This window comes from Astatotilapia calliptera, chromosome 10 (genome assembly GCF_964374335.1).
Source record: "Astatotilapia calliptera chromosome 10, fAstCal68.1, whole genome shotgun sequence".
Classification (NCBI taxonomy): Eukaryota; Metazoa; Chordata; class Actinopteri; order Cichliformes; family Cichlidae; genus Astatotilapia; species Astatotilapia calliptera.
The window spans coordinates 1,063,114-1,081,876 of NC_137431.1; the positions used below are offsets into that span (position 1 = coordinate 1,063,114).

An 18,763-nucleotide genomic window follows, 5' to 3' on the forward strand; every position below is an offset into this window, starting at 1 on the left:
CCAGAACCGTTCCCTGTGGGGCCCCCGTACTGCAGACGACCCTGTCCGACACACAGCCCTGAGTCCTCACATACTGTGGTCGGTCGGTGAGGTAGTCCAGGATCCAGGTAGTGAGGTGATGGTCCACTCCAGAGTTCTCCAGCTTGTCCTTCAGAACCGAGGGAAGAATAGTGTTGAAGGCACTGGAGAAATCAAAGAACATGATTCTCACAGTGCTTCCAGCGGTCTCCAGGTGAGCGAGGGAACGATGTAGGAGGTGAATGACGGCATCATCCGCTCCAATGCCAGGCTGGTAGGCAAACTGAAGTGGGTCCAGTGATGAGCTTGTTAGGCGCCGAAGCTGAGCCAGGACCAACCGCTCCAGGGTCTTCATCAGGTGGGATGTCAGAGCCACCGGCCTGTAGCTGTTGAGGTCCTTGGGGCGTGAAGTCTTTGGCACTGGTACAACACAGGAGGTTTTCCAGAGCTGTGGGACTCTTCCCAACCTCAGGCTCAGGTTGAAGAGGTGCTCCATCACCCCACACAGTTGGTCCGCGCAGGACCTGACGACCCTCGAGCTGATGCCATCTGGGCCCGCTGCCTTCTTGCCATTAATCCTCCTCAGTTCCCTCCTAACCTGGGTGGTTGAGAGAGACAGGCTGGAGCCTTGTGTTGAGTGTGTATTGGATGCTGTTGTTGGGGGTGGGGAGGAGTGAGCAGGGTGAATAGAGGAGGTGTGAAGGGTCTGAGGTGGAACAGCAGCAGTGGGGGTGGGTGAGTCTGCAGCCGATGTTGCAGACTGTCTCATGGTTGAATCAAATCTGTTGAAGAAATGATTCAGTTCATTTGCCCACCTCACATCCCTCCCAGGCAGAGAGTTCTGCTGTTTGTGGCCCGAGATGGTTCTGAGGCCTCTCCAGACTTCACCAACGTTGTTTTGCTGAAGCTGGTTCTCCATCTTCTGCCTGTAGCTGTCCTTCCCATTCCTTATCAGTCCCCTCAACTCTCTCTGCACCCTTTTCAACTCCTCTTTGTCTTTGGATTTGAAGGCCCTCCTCTTCTGCTTGAGGACAGCTTTAATTTCTGGGGTAATCCAAGGTTTGTTGTTGGAGAAACACCGTACAGTCCTGGTAGGTACGGTGTTATCCACACAGAAATTAATATAGTCAGTAATGCATGTAGTAAGGCTGTCGATGTCCTCTCCATGGTCGTCACAGATCACCTCCCACACAGTCGACTCAAAACAGTCCTTAAGAGCCTCCTCGCTCTCCTCTGACCATCTCTGCACTGTGCGGGTGGCTGGTGGCACCCTGCGCACTAAGGGCTCATACACAGGGACAAGGTGCACCAGGTTGTGGTCAGATTTGCCCAGTGGAGGGAGAGGTGATGAACTGTATGCCTCTTCAGCATTGGCATACAGTAAGTCCAGTGTTTTATTGTCTCTGGTTGAGCAGGTCACATACTGGGTGAAGGTGGGCAGTGTGGAGTCCAATGAGGCATGATTGAAGTCCCCTGATATTATGAGAAGGGCTCTCGGAGATTGTGTTTGCAGTCTGCTGACCACTGAGTGGAGAGTGTCACAGGCTGCATCCGCGTTGGCCGAGGGGGGGACATACGCTGTTATTGCGATAACATGCGAGAATTCCCGGGGCAGATAGTACGGACGCATGCTAACGGCTAACAGCTCAATGTCTCTGCTGCAGAGTTGTTCTTTCACAGTGATGTGCCCAGGGTTACACCATCTGTCGTTCACAAAAACTGCCAGTCCCCCTCCTTTCCTCTTACCGCTCTCTCTCGTCCTGTCCGCTCGCAGCATCTGAAATCCCGGTAGTGTCACGCTTGTGTCCGGAGTTAGCGGTGTTAGCCACGACTCCGTTAGCATCATGATGCTACATTGCCGGTACTCCCTCTGTGACCAGGTTAGCGACGTGAGCTCATTTTATATTTGGCGCTATATAAATAAAATTGAATTGAATTGAATTGGAGTGTGTGAGGCTCGGTGGGGAGAGGGAGTGGCTGGGTGGGCGTCCTGGAAGGTGGGTGTGTGGAGAGAGTCTGACCTGTTTTATCTGATCTACAGGAGCCGTAGGCAGGAGGGCAGGCAGGGGGGGAGGAATGAATCCGGGAACAGAGTGAAGACTAATGGCAACCAGCGTCCAGAGAATGTGAGCTGGAGGCGAGTGGAGTGATGGTCCAGAGAGGTGATAGAGGCACAACACAGAGACCATAAACATGAAGCAAGAGTGGCCTGTGACTAACGTGAGCTCAGCTGATGAACTTGTGGAGAAGAGATGTTGACGCTGGGCTTAAATACTGCCTTACTGATTGTCTTGGATCCACCAGGTGAGATGAGCAGATGGACTGATGAGGGCTCTGCCCAGAGGTGGAGGAGCAGGGAAAACGTGGAAAAACACAGGACGCTCGCCTGGACTGGGTGGAACGTGGGGTGTATGCACGTGGATGAAGTAAGCTTCAGCTTGACAGCAGACGGACCGATGATGGTTTCAACTTCGTATGGTCTAATGTAGCGTGGATTCTGAATCCAGACATGACAGCAGCGGTGGAGGTGATGCTGGACCGAAGCAACGGCAAACTCCGGCACATCCACAGGAAACAGCGGAGGTTGGTAACCTACAGACACTTTGAAAGGGGAAAGACCGGCTGCAGATGAGGTGAGTGAATTCTGCGCTTGCTCAACCCATGGAGGGCATGTTGACCAGGGTGGCGGATTATGTTTGGCGATGCAGCGGAGAGTGGACTCTAGCTCCTGGTTGAGACTCTCCATCAGGCTGTTGGATTGAGGGTAGTAGCCTAAATTAGACTGGCCTTGGCCCTGAATGCTGAACAGAAAGCCATTCAGACTTGTGAGGTAAGCTGGGACCTCTGTCTGACACGATTTCTGCCAGGATGTGTGAAGCCTGAAGACATGGTCTACCAGGAGTTTTGCATTTCGGATGCTGTAGGGAGTTTATACAGTGCAATGAAGTGGGCGGACTTGGAGAACCTGCCAATGATAGACAGGATAACAGACTTGCCAGAGCAAACAGACAGACCGGTGACAAAGTCTACGGCCATATGCAACCATGGCCTGGAGCAGACCTGAAGGTCATTGTTAGGTATTTTAGTACCATGGGAGCATTTACTGGATATTGTTTTATAGTGACATCATGCAGGAAAACTCTGTCATTCAATAAGGCCCCTTTGTTTCAGTGTTTTTCTCTTTGACCCAAGAATTGATGTGTGAGAATCACAGGCTGGTACAAGGTTGAAATACCACAGAGATCACTCCCTCAGCTACATTAGTTTCTTAATCTTTTAGACGCCTGTTGAAGGCCAAATGGTTTGTTTCAGATTTCACTAATGTAAGAACTCTTCGTTTTGTGCCTTGAAAATATGTCGCTGAGATAATCACAATTGTAGCTGAACTAATAAACTACACAAAGGATGCTTCTTCACCCATGGGCAGGAAGACACTGCCTTATCTTGGTCTGTACTGGTTTAAACTGATAATCTGCTGTCTCATGAATTTTACCCTCTATATAAACTGTTGTACTTGTGAATAAAGTTGAGTCACTTTGGGAAGACAATCTAAAGCAGTCTCTGTTTTCTTGTTCTCCCAAGCTGCTCCCGAGCTCGTACTAACACGCTGAATGGCATACTTGAATATTACTTGAGAATATATTTGACTGTGTTACAGACTAAGGGACATTCTCTGCTGATAGGTGAAGGTACATTCTCTGCTGATAGACGTCCACGCCTCGGAGGAAGCCGATCCACGGAGTAGGCCCTGGAAACAGTTTCCTTCAATTTTGGTGTCGAGAAGTGGGATCCTGACGAAGGTAGGCACTTGTCTTTTTATTTTAATAAGACTGTGTTATGCCTTTCTCAGTGATCCACATAGAAACGGGATACGCTGACGAGGCCTTCTTCAGTGGCCCACATAGTAACAAGTGGGATACACTGAGGAGCCTTATTTAGTGGCCCACATAGAAACACAGGAAGTTGCCTGTTGTTTTGTAAAATAAAAGCAGAAAGGACACAGGAAGTTGCCTGCTGTCATAAACTAAGAAGTTGCTCACCAGCAGAAAGGACACAGGAAGTTGCCTGGGGTCATAAAACGAGAAGTTGCTCGTTAAAAAGTGAGAAGTTGCTCACTAAAAACATAAAATTGCTAGCAAAAAAATCAAGTAACCTCAGGTGTGCCACAGCAAAAATAGATACTAACTTAAATCCTTCAAAGCGTCTAAACCCCTCTGGAAATCACTGACCATGGGTCAGAATAATTCAAAGACCTTAGACGGGTCCGATAAAAACTCAAAATTAACTGTAAAACCGAAAAAAATAAAATATAAAATCACAAATAGCGGCTCAGTACGACTCCCACTTCCGGTTACGTTTAACCCACGCTCGCGAATCAATGAAGACTTCCATGATTACGTATCCAGAACATGCGGAAGTGCTTACGTGACTGATTTCGTCTCGAACTTAAGAACTATAACTTTAATGCATCCTAATGTATTTCCGGAGCCCTATCCCGAACGATTATCGCCAGAAAACAGGTCAGTAGAAATGTTAAATACTATTTGTGATAAGAAAAGTAGGCTGATTAAAAAGTCCTGTAAAAAATATATGATAGAATGTCGTGATGTGACCAATCGCATGCTACCACTATGGAAAAAAGGACCCGAGCCAGACGTAAATGCTTTAAATCAAGCCAGTGTAGGCTCTAGTAAATCCACTGCAGAAAAAACTAGCCTTATATGCCCATCCGTTCAACCTACGGCTCCGCCGCCTTATGATGAAAAAAACAGAACTAATAGCTGCTGCGGCGGCTGCACGTCATCAGCGCGTATATCCTGATTTAACAGCAGAATCCCAAAAGAGTGAGGAAGGCACTGAAATGACACCTAAATCAGAAGAAGATGACTGGTTTAACCTAGATCAAAGACAGGAACGAGAATACACTGAACGAGAAAGAGAGTTACAGGAACATAAAAAGCAAACAAAACAGTTAATGACAGAGTGTGAGGAAATCATGAAAGATCCTTTAACTGAACGTACGGAAGCCGAACTGCAACAAGCCGTTTCTATCATAGATAATCATGTTCAGCGCCACACTAGAGTAGCGAATGGTTTAACTGTGCCAAAAGCAATAACTAACACCAGAAATTTAATAAGGAACTACTTAAAGCAGAAAAAAGAGGAAAAAACTCAAGAGGGCCCCCACAAAAACACCCGTTATAAAGAAAAGCAGGGATCACAATTTAATGACGTCAGCACCTCCCTCCCGTTCATGATAATAGGGGACATGTGTTGCATTCAACCCCCTAAAATTTCAGAGTTAGCAGCAACCATTAAAGAACTTCCCGATCCTCTACAAAATCCTACAGCCTTTGTTTCTGCATTACAGAGAAGTACCAGATACCACCACTTGGGTGGGCCTGACTATAGATATATATTATGTCAACGAATCCCAGGTGTGACTGAATCTCAGCTTATTGAAGAAGTAGAGGAACTAGACCCTAAAAACGACCAAGCAGCCAACACCACCTCGTTTTTGTGGATAAATGATGACAAAATCACAGCCTTTTTTCAAAATCTAAAGAGATTTCTGCTCACAATGTCTAGAGATAAAATTGATTTAAATGCAGTAACCATGTGTAAGCAAAAGCTAGATGAATCCATTCTAGTGTTTATGAAACGTTTCACACACTGCTGGACTAATGAGGCATGCATGCCTGAAGGAGGAAATGATCAGATTTTCATAACAACATTCTTAAACAATATTCATCCAGAATGTTCACAACTATTGAAGCTGACTGCCACTGATAATCTCTATGACATGAAAATAAAGAACTTTATCACACTTGTCAAAACAAAAGCTGGTGCAGATCTTTTCCCCAACAGCACGAAGGCTAAAACTGTTAAGATGTTGTTGAATTTTGATGTTGAAGGCTCAGAGGAAAGTGAAAAAATGATGTATGCAGGGGCCCCGCCCCCTCAACAAGCGCAGCAGGGAGATTTCAGAAGGAGAGATAGGAGTGGAGGCGTATGTTTTTATTGTGGAATAATAGGACACTGGAGGAGGGAATGCAAATCAGCAGCAGGTAGATCTCAACCACAAAACACAGGACCAGCTCCTGCCACTAGGCGTAAGCAGAGCTCTTACAGACAAGGTAACTGGCAACGCAGACAGGAATCACATCAAAATAATGGCCCCTTTGCACTTAGGCAGCAACCTTATAATCCACATTTTAATCCCCACCCATATGATACCGAAAGACTGGACCAACAATAGGGAGGCCCAGGTGAAGATGAGGGACAGTGTGAAGCACTACACACGATGCTGCATTTGCAATTGTCCCGTAACACAGAAAGCTTGCCCATGTTAGATATAGAGATAGGTGAAAAGACTTATTCCTTTTTAGTTGACAGTGGAGCCACTAAAAGTTCACTGTCTGGAAAATTCTATAGTGGGCCTGTTTCCTCTGTGTGCATCAACACCATGGGAATAAACGGAACTCTAGTGCAATGCCCCAAAACTCATTCTCTAAAAACACGCTGGGGCCCAAAACCAGATGAAATTACATATCATCCATTCATAATTATTCCAAACTCGCCTGTGAATCTATTAGGCAGAGATTTAATGGCAAAAATGAACTTGTGTATTTCATTTAACACAAAGGGTGAAATGTTTGCAGATACTGATAACAGCTATGTTTTCTCTGCCCTATGCACCGACACCATGGAGAAGGAACAGCCTCTGTGTCAGCTGGACGCCTCAGCGGAGAATGAACTCAATATCCATCTGACTGGTACCCCACGTCACACACTGTGCCAAAAACATGTGCAAACACCGTTACCAGGTAGCCCCATGCCTGGAAGCCACATATTTGTTTCTCTCACACTGTTCAACAACATGATAACTGCTCACACAAGTGAAGGCCAAACAGTGGTTTTGTCACATAACTCAGACATAGGCTATGACATCACTGCACCATGTCAACACCTAGATCTAACCTACCCCATACACTGTACTATCTTTGCTGTCACATTGCCAGCTGAATATCAAAACATGACATTGTGGTCAAGAGGTGAGAATGATGTAGGATTTATTGACTGTACACCTTATCATGCTCAGCTGAAAAACAACAAGCCGGTATATGTCAAGCAATATCCCATTTCCGCTGAAAAAGCCGCAGCCTTAGACATCATCATAGGAGATTTATTGACAGCTGGAGTAATAAAGCCCACAGTATCTCCATATAACACTCCTGTCAATCCTGTGCCAAAGCCTAACAAACCTGGCGTATGGCGTTTCACACAAGACTTAAGGCAAGTTAATGCAGTCATCATGCCTCTGCCACCTCTGGTTCCAGATGTTCCCAGCATACTGACATCTATTCCAGCAACAGCTACACATTTTACTGTGGTGGATTTGTGTTCCGCCTTTTTCTCAGTACCTGTGCATAAAGACACACAGCCGATATTTGCTTTTACACATAGAGATAAGCAGTACACATGGACTCGCTTACCCCAAGGCATGGTAGACAGCCCTGCGGCTTTCTCAATGGTAGTACGTGCTACCCTGGACGGCTTCACTCCTCCAGAGGGCTGTACTCTGATCCAGTATGTAGATGATCTCCTCCTCTGTGCTGATAGTGAAAAACTATGTCAAACTGCCACACACATGCTACTCCAGCACCTCCAACAGACTGGCCACAAAGCATCAGCAAAGAAAATGCAGTACTGTCAGACTTCTGTTCAATATTTGGGATTTACACTGTCTCACGGACAACGTTCTATGACTACAGACAGGGTCAAAGCTGTGACCTCTGTCCCTAAGCCCACTACACAGAAAGAAATGCTGTCTTTCCTAGGCATGGTGAACTATTGCAGACAGTGGATACCAGACTGTTCTTTTCATGACCACATTCTGCGTGAATGCTGCAAAAAAGACAAGCCTCCTCGAATACTGTGGTCCACAGAAATGACTGTCTCTTTCAATGCATTACAGGGAGCGCTGACCTCCGCCCCTTGTTTGGGTCTGCCTGACTACCACTTACCGTTCCACCTGTACGTCACAGAGAACGGCACGACCTGTGCAGGTGTATTGGCCCAAGAGCATGGCTGTGGCTACCGTCCAGTAGCCTTCTACTCAAAGGTGCTGCCAGCAGTAGTTCAGGGGATGCCGGCCTGCCTGAGAGCAGTAGCAGCTTGCTCTATCATGATAAGGGACTGCGAGAAGCTCACACTCTCACATGACACTATTCTACACACCAATCACCAGGTCACGACCATTCTAGCAAACATAACTACACAACACATGACCGCACAACGTCACTCAGGTTATGAAGCTACACTGACTTCAACAGCAAATCTCACTATAAAAGCAAGCAGCACACCCAATTCGCCAGCACACTTACTTATTCGTATGCTGTGTTCTTCTGACCGACAGGATGGTTCAGACGACCCTGACGTTCATGATTGTATGACACGTATACAGGAATCCACAGCACCACGCCCAGACTTAGAGCAGACACCAATCCCAGACTCAGTCATTGTTTATGTGGACGGGTCCTGTTCAAAACCAAATGACAACTTATTTCTTTGTGGCTATTCGGTGGTGACATTGCCTGACATCATACTAGAGGCTCACTCATTACCATTTCACTCAGCACAAAAAGCAGAACTCATGGCTTTAATACGCGCCTGTGAGTTACATGTGGATAAGCGGGTAACAATTTACACTGATAGCCGTTATGCATTCGGTGTGGTGCATGACTTTGGCACATTGTGGAGACAAAGAGGATTTAGATCTGCTGATGGAAAATTGATCGCTAATTCTGACCTTGTTCAAAGACTTTTGCAGGCTATACAGCTGCCATCGGCAATTGCAGTTGTTAAAACGAAGGGGCACAGCACGGCTGACACAGACGAAGCAGTGGGAAATGCTCTTGCAGACGTAACCGCGAAAGCAGCTGCTGCCTCACAGCAACCACCCAGAAGGGAAGTATTATCTTTGCCTTTACAGCTGCCACTTGTCACGCTCCCAGACTATTTAGAAACAAATGTTGACCTAAAATTCATACAAGAGCAAGCCTCTGCCTTAGATTACACTTACTGGGAAAGTAATGATTGTACCTTAGATAACAGAGACGGCTTATACAAAAACCTTGAGGGTTTGATTGCCCTCCCATCTTCACTACTGCCAATCCTTGTCCGCCATTTTCACGGTGTGAGTCATGTCGGACAAAGAGGGGTAATAGGAGCAATAAAATCAAGATTTGTAATCAAGAAAACATCACACGCAGTAAAACGCATATTAGCAACCTGTCTAACATGTGCACGAACTAATGTAGGAAAACCAAAAGCAAAACATCAGCATTTACCACAACCAGATTTCCCATTTCATACATTACAAATTGATTTTACACACATGCCAGCACAAGGAAGCATCAAGTACTTACTGGTAATAGTGGACCAATTTAGTAAATGGGTAGAAGCTTACCCAACATCAAAAGAAACTGCAGAAGTAGTCTGTCAAAAGTTGTGCAATGAAATAATACCCAGATTTGGAATACCTCACCAAATTAACAGTGATAGAGGACCTTCATTCACATCAGAAGTAATTCAAAAGTGTGCTAAAACTCTAGCAATAGACTGGAAATATCATGTGCCATACCATCCTCAGAGTTCAGGAGTTGTAGAAAGAATGAATAGGACCATAAAAAACCGCCTGACTAAAGCAATGATAGAAACAGGAATGACCTGGATCAAACTACTTCCTCAAATCCTCTGCGAGATTAGAATGACTCCATCCGCAGCAACCAAATTATCTCCATTTGAAATAATCATGGGAAGACCGTTTCCAACACCATGGTCAGCCTCCAGAGGGGCACCGCTATTGGAAGGGGACATAGACACTGCATTGTCTGACTATGTTCATAACCTGGTAGAAACACTGAATAATAACTATCAGAAAGTTTGTCTCTCTCAGCCTCTCCCTTCCATAGATCCAACCCATCCGTGGAAACCAGGAGATGCGGTGTTGGTACAGTCGCTAAAACCAAGGGCACTCGGGGAGGCCGCGTGTTCCAGCCCCCAGACTGTACTTGCAGTGACGAGAACCAGCATCCTAACAGACGGACAACCTCAGTGGATTCATGCCAGCAGGGTTAAGACCAGCCCCACCAAACCACCTAAGGCGTCGGATCAAGTAGATGACGACTCAGGCGAGCCAGCGCCCGGATTCAATACACCTATAGATGACGACTCAGGCGAGCCAGCGCCCGGATCCAATCCACCTACACACACACAATCACTGATTAACACACAACGCCTGAAAGAGCCAAGACTCAGAAAGCCCTTTGATCCCCCGCCTGAACAACAACAAGGTACTCGAACATCCAGCAGGAACAGAAAGCCTAGAGTACCACACAATGTCTAACCTGATAAAGATAGACTCATTTCATCCTGATAATGGAGAAAATGAAATGCCCATTGTCATCACACAACGCTTATACGGTGTCTCTCGAACCTGGGACCAGGCCAGGAGACGACTAAAGAACTGTCTTTTTTATATATTTAGGTTATTAATCATATCTACTGCATTAACCTTAGGATTTTTATTTACTATTTCGTATTGTAAAGTGCAACCTTGTTCACATTTCTGCAAGCCACATTTTCAATGATAACCCGTATAGCTACTAGTACAGCTACTTCAATGTATTTGCAATTAGCACAAATTGATCCTGAGGATGTGCCAGATGTTACCAATGATGTTCCTGATGTGTATGTTGAACATTAGGTTGTGAACTATTACATTTTATGATTTGCTTTTTATATTATGTTATTACATTTGTGATTTTTCCTTTCTATTTGAGTTATTATTTTTTTTAAAAAATAATAATAAAAAAAGAGTGGAACTGTTAGGTATTTTAGTACCATGGGAGCATTTACTGGATATTGTTTTATAGTGACATCATGCAGGAAAACTCTGTCATTCAATAAGGCCCCTTTGTTTCAGTGTTTTTCTCTTTGACCCAAGAATTGATGTGTGAGAATCACAGGCTGGTACAAGGTTGAAATACCACAGAGATCACTCCCTCAGCTACATTAGTTTCTTAATCTTTTAGACGCCTGTTGAAGGCCAAATGGTTTGTTTCAGATTTCACTAATGTAAGAACTCTTCGTTTTGTGCCTTGAAAATATGTCGCTGAGATAATCACAATTGTAGCTGAACTAATAAACTACACAAAGGATGCTTCTTCACCCATGGGCAGGAAGACACTGCCTTATCTTGGTCTGTACTGGTTTAAACTGATAATCTGCTGTCTCATGAATTTTACCCTCTATATAAACTGTTGTACTTGTGAATAAAGTTGAGTCACTTTGGGAAGACAATCTAAAGCAGTCTCTGTTTTCTTGTTCTCCCAAGCTGCTCCCGAGCTCGTACTAACACGCTGAATGGCATACTTGAATATTACTTGAGAATATATTTGACTGTGTTACAGACTAAGGGACATTCTCTGCTGATAGGTGAAGGTACATTCTCTGCTGATAGACGTCCACGCCTCGGAGGAAGCCGATCCACGGAGTAGGCCCTGGAAACAGTTTCCTTCAGTCATTGAGTTCTATTCTTTCTCCGTGCACAGGTGGTACATGGTGGTACCATGGTGACATACTCCCGGAGATCCTTCTCAAGGGTTTCTGTGATGGCTGCACTTACAGCCACACAGTGGTAATACCACCATGTTAGTGTAGAGGCTTATAAGTAACCTTGCATTCACATGTCTTTTAGAGTTTCGTTTAGAGTTAATTCACGTATCCACATAACGCTGCATTCTAAAATAAGTGCGCACATTTTAGTTTACACTGTTATGTATGATGAATTTTTTTGTTTTCTGAGTTACCGTAGTTGCAGCTGTTCCAGTCCCTTGATTAAGGAGCCAAGAGGTGGAAAAGGGGCGGAGCAAGCTTTAAAGGAAGACTGCAAATTGGTTCATGCCATAACTCGGGACCATGGGGGGGGGGGGATTGGAGTTCATTATGTTTGGTTTAGTTAGGTTTTGTGTGTTTTACCCCTTTTCCTGTTTTTGTGGGCTGATCAGCCACTATTTAAGTTTCCCCTTTGTCTCATTAAGTTGGGTCAGTTTGTTTGAGTTATCAGTAGTGTTGTCAACTTTGAGTAGAGTTTTGTTGTTTTGACCTCTTTTATGGGCCCAAGATTTTGATTCTTTTTGCATGAGTTAACCAATTATGTTTTTGGGTTAAATAAAAAACCTTTTTTTTTGGACTTTAACCTGTGCCTAAGTTTCCTTCACTGCTCGGTCCATCACAGTTTCCCACCAGAAATGCCAGTTAAGGAAATGGTCCTACCTCCCAGGGTGACAGGTGAACCTTGCAGCACCTCCATTTTCACCTCTATGCCCAACCAAACCCCACATCAGCCAAGCCTGCTACCAGCATCATTCTCACCTCCACGCATGCCATCACACATCCAACCCCTCAGAAGGGATTTATTGTTTATTGTATTGTTATCATGAACCCAAATGCAGTGCAACCTCTCTGAACTGAGAAGGCAGACAGCTCGTCCCCTGTCTGCCTCTCTGTGGTGCTGTGACGCAACAAATCTCTTATTGCAGGTGTACATACTTCTCATTTCATCACCACGAACTCTTTCTGCATCTTTTGGCCAAATACCTTCTTTCATAGCTTCACTCAGATGGAGTCATGTGTGGCGGCAACCAGGTGAGGAGTACAAAGATGAGTGTGTCTTGCCAACAGTCAAACATGGTTTGGGGTGTATGAGTGCTGCCGGGGAGCCACAGTTCATTGATGGAAGCATGAATACCAACATGTGCTGTGACATACTGAAGCATCATATGACCTGGATGAGCATTTAAACAGCAGTAACACTTTTCATTACAGCAGATTTCTTTTGGAAAGTCTGCAACTAAGTTTAAGGGCTTAATTCCTCCATTGTTACTGTTTTCAGTACCAGGTGCCAAAACAGAACAGAGCAGCTAAACTGTGCCACAGAAGTCGATTATCTCGTTAACACTATTACATAATCACTTCTAATCCTCAGCACTGGAGACTATACTATAATAATAATAATAACAATACTATTGATATTCATTTAGAGTCTCTGACTGATCCTTCATTTGATCCTTGATCTGCTAACTTCAATAATCACATCACTGTGCTTGTCGTGCGAGACGGCAGTGCAACATTTCATACTGCTGACAACAATATTTATTTATATAATATTTATATTATAATATGATTATGCGGTAGGAATTAAATGTATTGCACTGCAGTGGTTTGAGTCAGATCTAATAGACTCTTCTTCACACAAAAAAGGTTAATTATGGAGTTCCACAGGGTTCCATACAAGGACCAATTCTGTTTACATTATATATATTTATATAAGGTAGTATCATTTGAAAAAATAGCACACATTTTTGTTGCTAAGCAGATGATGCTATACAGCTCTCAATGAAGCCAGATGACACACATAAAGACGCACCATATCGCTCCCATTTTGGCTTCTCTTCATTGGTTCCTTGTTAATTCCAGCATCAAATTTAAAATTCCTCCCACTATACACAAGGTACTAACAGGTGAATAATCAGGTCCCATCTTATCTTAAAGACCTCATATGAACCCAATACAAGACTTTGATCTTAGACCGCTGGTTTACTAGTAACTTCTAAGATATTTTAAAGTAGAATGGGAGGCAGAGCCTTCAGTTTTCAGGCCATCTTCTAGGGCAGTGGTTCCCAAACTTTTTTTGCTGGGCCCCCCTTTGTTTTACAAGAAAAATAGGTAGTAATAAAATAAACTACTAACTCTTTTACGCTGCGTCCGCACCTACACGGGTGTTTTTGAACACGCAGCTGTTTCGTCCACGTAAACGGCATTTCGAATCACCGAAAACTGAGATTTTTTAAAACTCCTTTTTTGCGTTTAACATGTGGACGAGGAATACAGAGTTCATCACACAACGTCAAAGGTATGAGCCTTTATTCGCGTCACGCTGTGGCCACGTTATTGTTTACATGAGATGAATTGCAGAAAGACAGATAGAGACAAAATACTGTTAATCTGACTGTCTGCAGGTTTTACACGCAGTTACTGCGATTGTGGCTCAAGAGTTGGGAGTTCGCCTTGTAATCGGAAGGTTGCCGGTTCGAGCCCCGGCTTGGACAGTCTCGGTCGTTGTGTCCTTGGGCAAGACACTTCACCCGTTGCCTACTGGTGGTGGTCAGAGGGCCCGGTGGCGCCAGTGTCCGGCAGCCTCGCCTCTGTCAGTGCGCCCCAGGGTGGCTGTGGCTACAATGTAGCTCCATCACCAGTGTGTGAATGGGTGGATGACTGGATATGTAAAGCGCTTTGGGGTCCTTAGGGACTAGTAAAGCGCTATATAAATACAGGCCATTTACCATTTACTGTCCCTCCATTTACAAAGGCAGAGGCGTCACGGTGTCATTATTTTACATGTAGTTGTTTTTCCTGTGTAATAATGTTCAACATTGCATCAATACATTTTTCAAAAAACACCTCTCTGTGCAAAATGGGTTTAAACACATAAACAGCTGTTGGATCCTGTTTGTCTGTGATTTAGACAGGGGGAACAAACTGTGGCAGGATCAGCCTGATGTTATTTGTATCCTGCTGTAACTTTACTGTATAAAGAGCAAACATCTCCAACATGTCAGGAGCAGTTAGTCATTACAAGTGTTTGTGAACACTCAAGAATGTGGGATCCTGTTTGTCCGTGATTTGAACAGCCCAGCGCTGCTCCCGACGCAGGGAAAACCAATCCTGCAGGGAGACCTACCTCGGCACTTGTGCAGGTGAAGCCAAAGGGCAGATTTGCTTCATCATATTTTCTAGTCTTTGTCTCAGAATGAAGTTGGTTTGGAAACATATTCAGCGATGCTTCATCTCCTGCTTTGCGTTTGTGTGGTGCCCCGTGTCCAAGCGTTTTGGGTTTTTTTCCCTTTTCATACCCCCCCCCCCTGCAATAGCTCTGTGCCCCCCCTAGGGGGCGGGCCTCACACTTTGGGAAGCTCTGTTCTAGGGAACCAGTTCAGTTTGGTTTTGGGAGACGGACACGCTGTATACAATTGCTACCATTTAATTTATGTTTTAAAATCATTGTTTCAGTATAAGTGCATCAAGGTCAGCATTAGGTCAGAGGAGGGAGTGCTGATTTTGGAGGTGGTTCATTTTTTGCAATTAAAGTCTAAATTGTGGATATTTAACCTTTTGTGAATAGTAAAAGGTAATAATCTGAGTGTTCTTCTTTACTAGTGCAAACTGATCTTGCAGGTTATTCTAGCACTTTAATTATAACATTTCCTAGAGACCTACTACTATCGAGGCCTCTAAAATCAACCCAGAAATTACAAGTGCCACGATCAGTAGGTGAGCTACGTTAACAAGTGGGACTGACAGGATTTGACCTGCAAGATTTTTACTTATTTTATCAGTGTTGGTACTGGGTGAATCCCTTCACCCACACCGGCTCCATTCGGACTGTGCATTCCCTACTGGGGAAGACCCACAGGATCCGAAATTAGGACCTTTGTTTTAAAATCAGAGAGCCAAACCAAACTTCCTGTATAGGAGTCTGGGCCCTACAGATTCTTGACCTAAAATGTCTTTAAACACGTGATTTTGCCTCAGAAATAAATCCTCTTTCACTGAAGATCATCATCCATCTAAAGAATGACTGGCACGCCCGATATATCAGGACACATTTTTTAAAGAACAGGGGAAATGAAGTAACCATCTTTGTAAGGCCTTAAGTCATATTAAATTTATCATGAAAGTCAGTGTCTTACAAACACACACGGATCTTTCTGCTGCTGCAGCTCGACTCAGAGGAAGTGGCAGGAAAACAAAGAATCTTCTTATTACTAATGGAGCTGCTCTGCCAAGCAGGATGCAGCGTTCGAGGTCTGTGTGCTGAGACGCTGCACCTGTGCTTCAGCAGCAGAAGCCACCACAGTCATGAAGGGTGAACTCTGCACAAGCTCAGCTAATGCAAATTCTGACTGTCTCTTGCTCTCACACACGATATCCATCTCAGCTGCCATTAGGCAAGATATATATATATATATATATATATATATGTATATATATATATATATATATATATATATATATATATATATATATATATATATATATATATATATATATATATATTAGGGGTGCAACGATACACAAAATTCACGGTTCGGTTCGATACTTTGGTGTCACGGTTCGATATTTTTTCGATACAAAAAAATGTTCATGCATTTTTAATTTGTCATTTATTAAAATTATAAATATATATTTTAACTCAAAAGTACAGTTTTTAAATTTAACCCTAACCCTTGTGCGTGTTTTTTATTTTGACAGCGAATGTGCACCTGCGGACCACTTATGTGCAGCCCTGGTTATTTAGCTCGTCATATTGCAGCCACAGAAATTATTTTGTCCATGAAACCATAAAGCTGCACTTTCTTTTTGCCTTATAGTCTGATTTGTCATAACTTCTCCGTTTTGTGGTAAGCTTTTCTTTGGCTGTCACTTCTTCACCCTGACCTGTCTTATTTGGCTCAGCAGAACTGAAATGCTTTTACACACGCACTCACATAAGCTCAGCGATTCTCTGCGATCAACCTCTCACATGTTTAAGCTGCGGGAGATTTCACTTGTCATGTTTGCATAGTAAGCTAACGATTAATAAGACGATGTCAGAGGAATTGGTGCACAAATTATCATCACTCACAGATCAGTGCTGTCGCTCTCTATACACAGTTCGCATGATTGCAAAGTGAAAGCAAAAAAACAAGCGCAAATTCAAACGCGACTTCAATATGTCACATATTGACAGTGGCTCACCGATGCCAATGACATAATTACCCAGCTACATTTCTGAAAGAATGCAAAAGCATTGACATATATTTTTCCTACAATAGCCCGACGGGCAGGGAAGAGAGATTTTGGTAGCCCGACTGAAAAAAATCGCTAGCCCCAGGATGTCGGGCTAGCGATATTGCAAGCCCTGTATCTGATTGAGGAATCACTCATCTTTGGAAAAGAGAGTTTATTACAGAGAAATGGCTCTTTCCAAAATAAAAGCTATACTATCCGCTTCTTCTGGGCTATATTCTCAGCAGCATAAGGAGAATCACGTGCTAACAGCTGTCTAAATGACTCGGCTAAAGTTAGTAGCATGCTTGTTGTTTTTGTCTTTGCACTAGGATGATGTCGGCGTAAATGTGCAGTCATATTCGTTGTGTTCCCACTAGTGCTTTCAGGTTAATCTCGTTGAAATGACCTTAACGCCACAACACGGCAAATCTCCGTTAACGAGCTACCACCGATCGCCCCGTGCATGGGGCTAGACGGCCAACACGTTAACGAGCTAACTGCGCTAGCACACTAGTTCACACCAATGTAATTGAGCATTGCATGGCACATCCAACATACTCTTTTACCTTAGTCCATGACTCGCTTACCTTCAGGGTCATACGTCACATGAAAACCAAAATAGTTCCAAACGCCAGATCTGAATGAGGGTGGGGGAGGTGCCCTGCGCTCTTCCTTCTGACTATGCTGTCTGTGTTGAGCGCTCAGTGGATCTGCGCTCGACAGTGCAGCCTAGGCGGAGTAGTCGAACACAGATTCACTGAGCGCTCAACACAGACAGCATCGTCAGAAGGAAAATTGATAAAATAAATTACAAATGTTGTATTGTTCGATACATATGCGTACCGAGCCAAGCCAAGAGTGAACGAGACATCGATTCACTGATCCACACTACCAGGCTATACAGCAATGACATTGGAATGTCGTTCGGACTGGAGAAGTGTAGTCGGATGGTAACAAAGAGAGGGAAGGTAGTCAGAACTGAGGGGATTGAACTACCAGAAGGCAACATTGCAGACATAGAGGACAGTTACAAGTACCTGGGGATCCCGCAGGCGAATGGGAACCATGAAGAGGCCGCTAGAAAAGCTGCAACCACCAAGTACCTGCAGAGGGTCAGGCAAGTCCTGAGGAGTCAGCTGAATGGTAAGAACAAGATCCGGGCCATCAACACGTACGCCCTGCCCGTGATCAGGTACCCTGCTGGGGTAATAGGCTGGCCAAAGGAGGAGATAGAAGCCACTGACATAAAGACAAGAAAGCTCCTTACCATGCATGGAGGGTTTCACCCCAAATCCAGCACCCTGAGGCTGTACGCTAAGCAGAAGGAAGGGGGCCGGGGACTGGTGAGTGTCAGCACCACAGTCCAGGATGAGACAACGAACATCCAAGAATACATTGGGAAGATGGCCCCAACTGACCGAGTGCTCAGTGAATACCTCAGGCAGCAGAAACCCAAGAAAGAGGAGGGAGACGAGGAACCATCATGGAAGGACAGGCCCTTGCACGGTATGTACCACCGGCAGATAGAGGAGGTGGCTGATATCCAGAAATCCTACCAGTGGCTGGACAAAGCTGGACTGAAAGACAGCACAGAGGCACTAATCATGGCAGCACAAGAACAAGCTCTGAGCACAAGATCCATAGAGGCTGGGGTCTATCACACCAGGCAAGACCCCAGGTGCAGGCTGTGTAAAGATGCCCCAGAGACAATCCAGCACATAACAGCAGGGTGCAAGATGCTAGCAGGCAAGGCATACATGGAACGCCATAACCAAGTGGCCGGCATAGTGTACAGGAACATCTGTGCCGAGTATAACCTGGAAGTCCCGAGGTCAAAATGGGAGAT

At 44.6% G+C, this 18,763-nt stretch overlaps 1 long non-coding RNA gene across 2 annotated transcripts; it reads left to right on the forward strand.

Annotated features, from left to right (window-relative positions):
- Window positions 1–3,824: 3,824 nt before the first annotated feature.
- Window positions 3,825–11,391, forward strand: LOC145431518 (uncharacterized). 2 transcript variants are annotated; one of them, XR_013911844.1, is made up of 3 exons: window positions 3,825–4,538; window positions 6,731–6,794; window positions 8,842–11,391. It is a non-coding gene; the product is annotated as an uncharacterized LOC145431518 (long non-coding RNA). The 2 variants fall into 2 exon arrangements; XR_013911845.1 differs by lacking the exons at window positions 3,825–4,538; window positions 6,731–6,794 and adding an exon at window positions 6,818–6,845.
- Window positions 11,392–18,763: the final 7,372 nt, after the last annotated feature.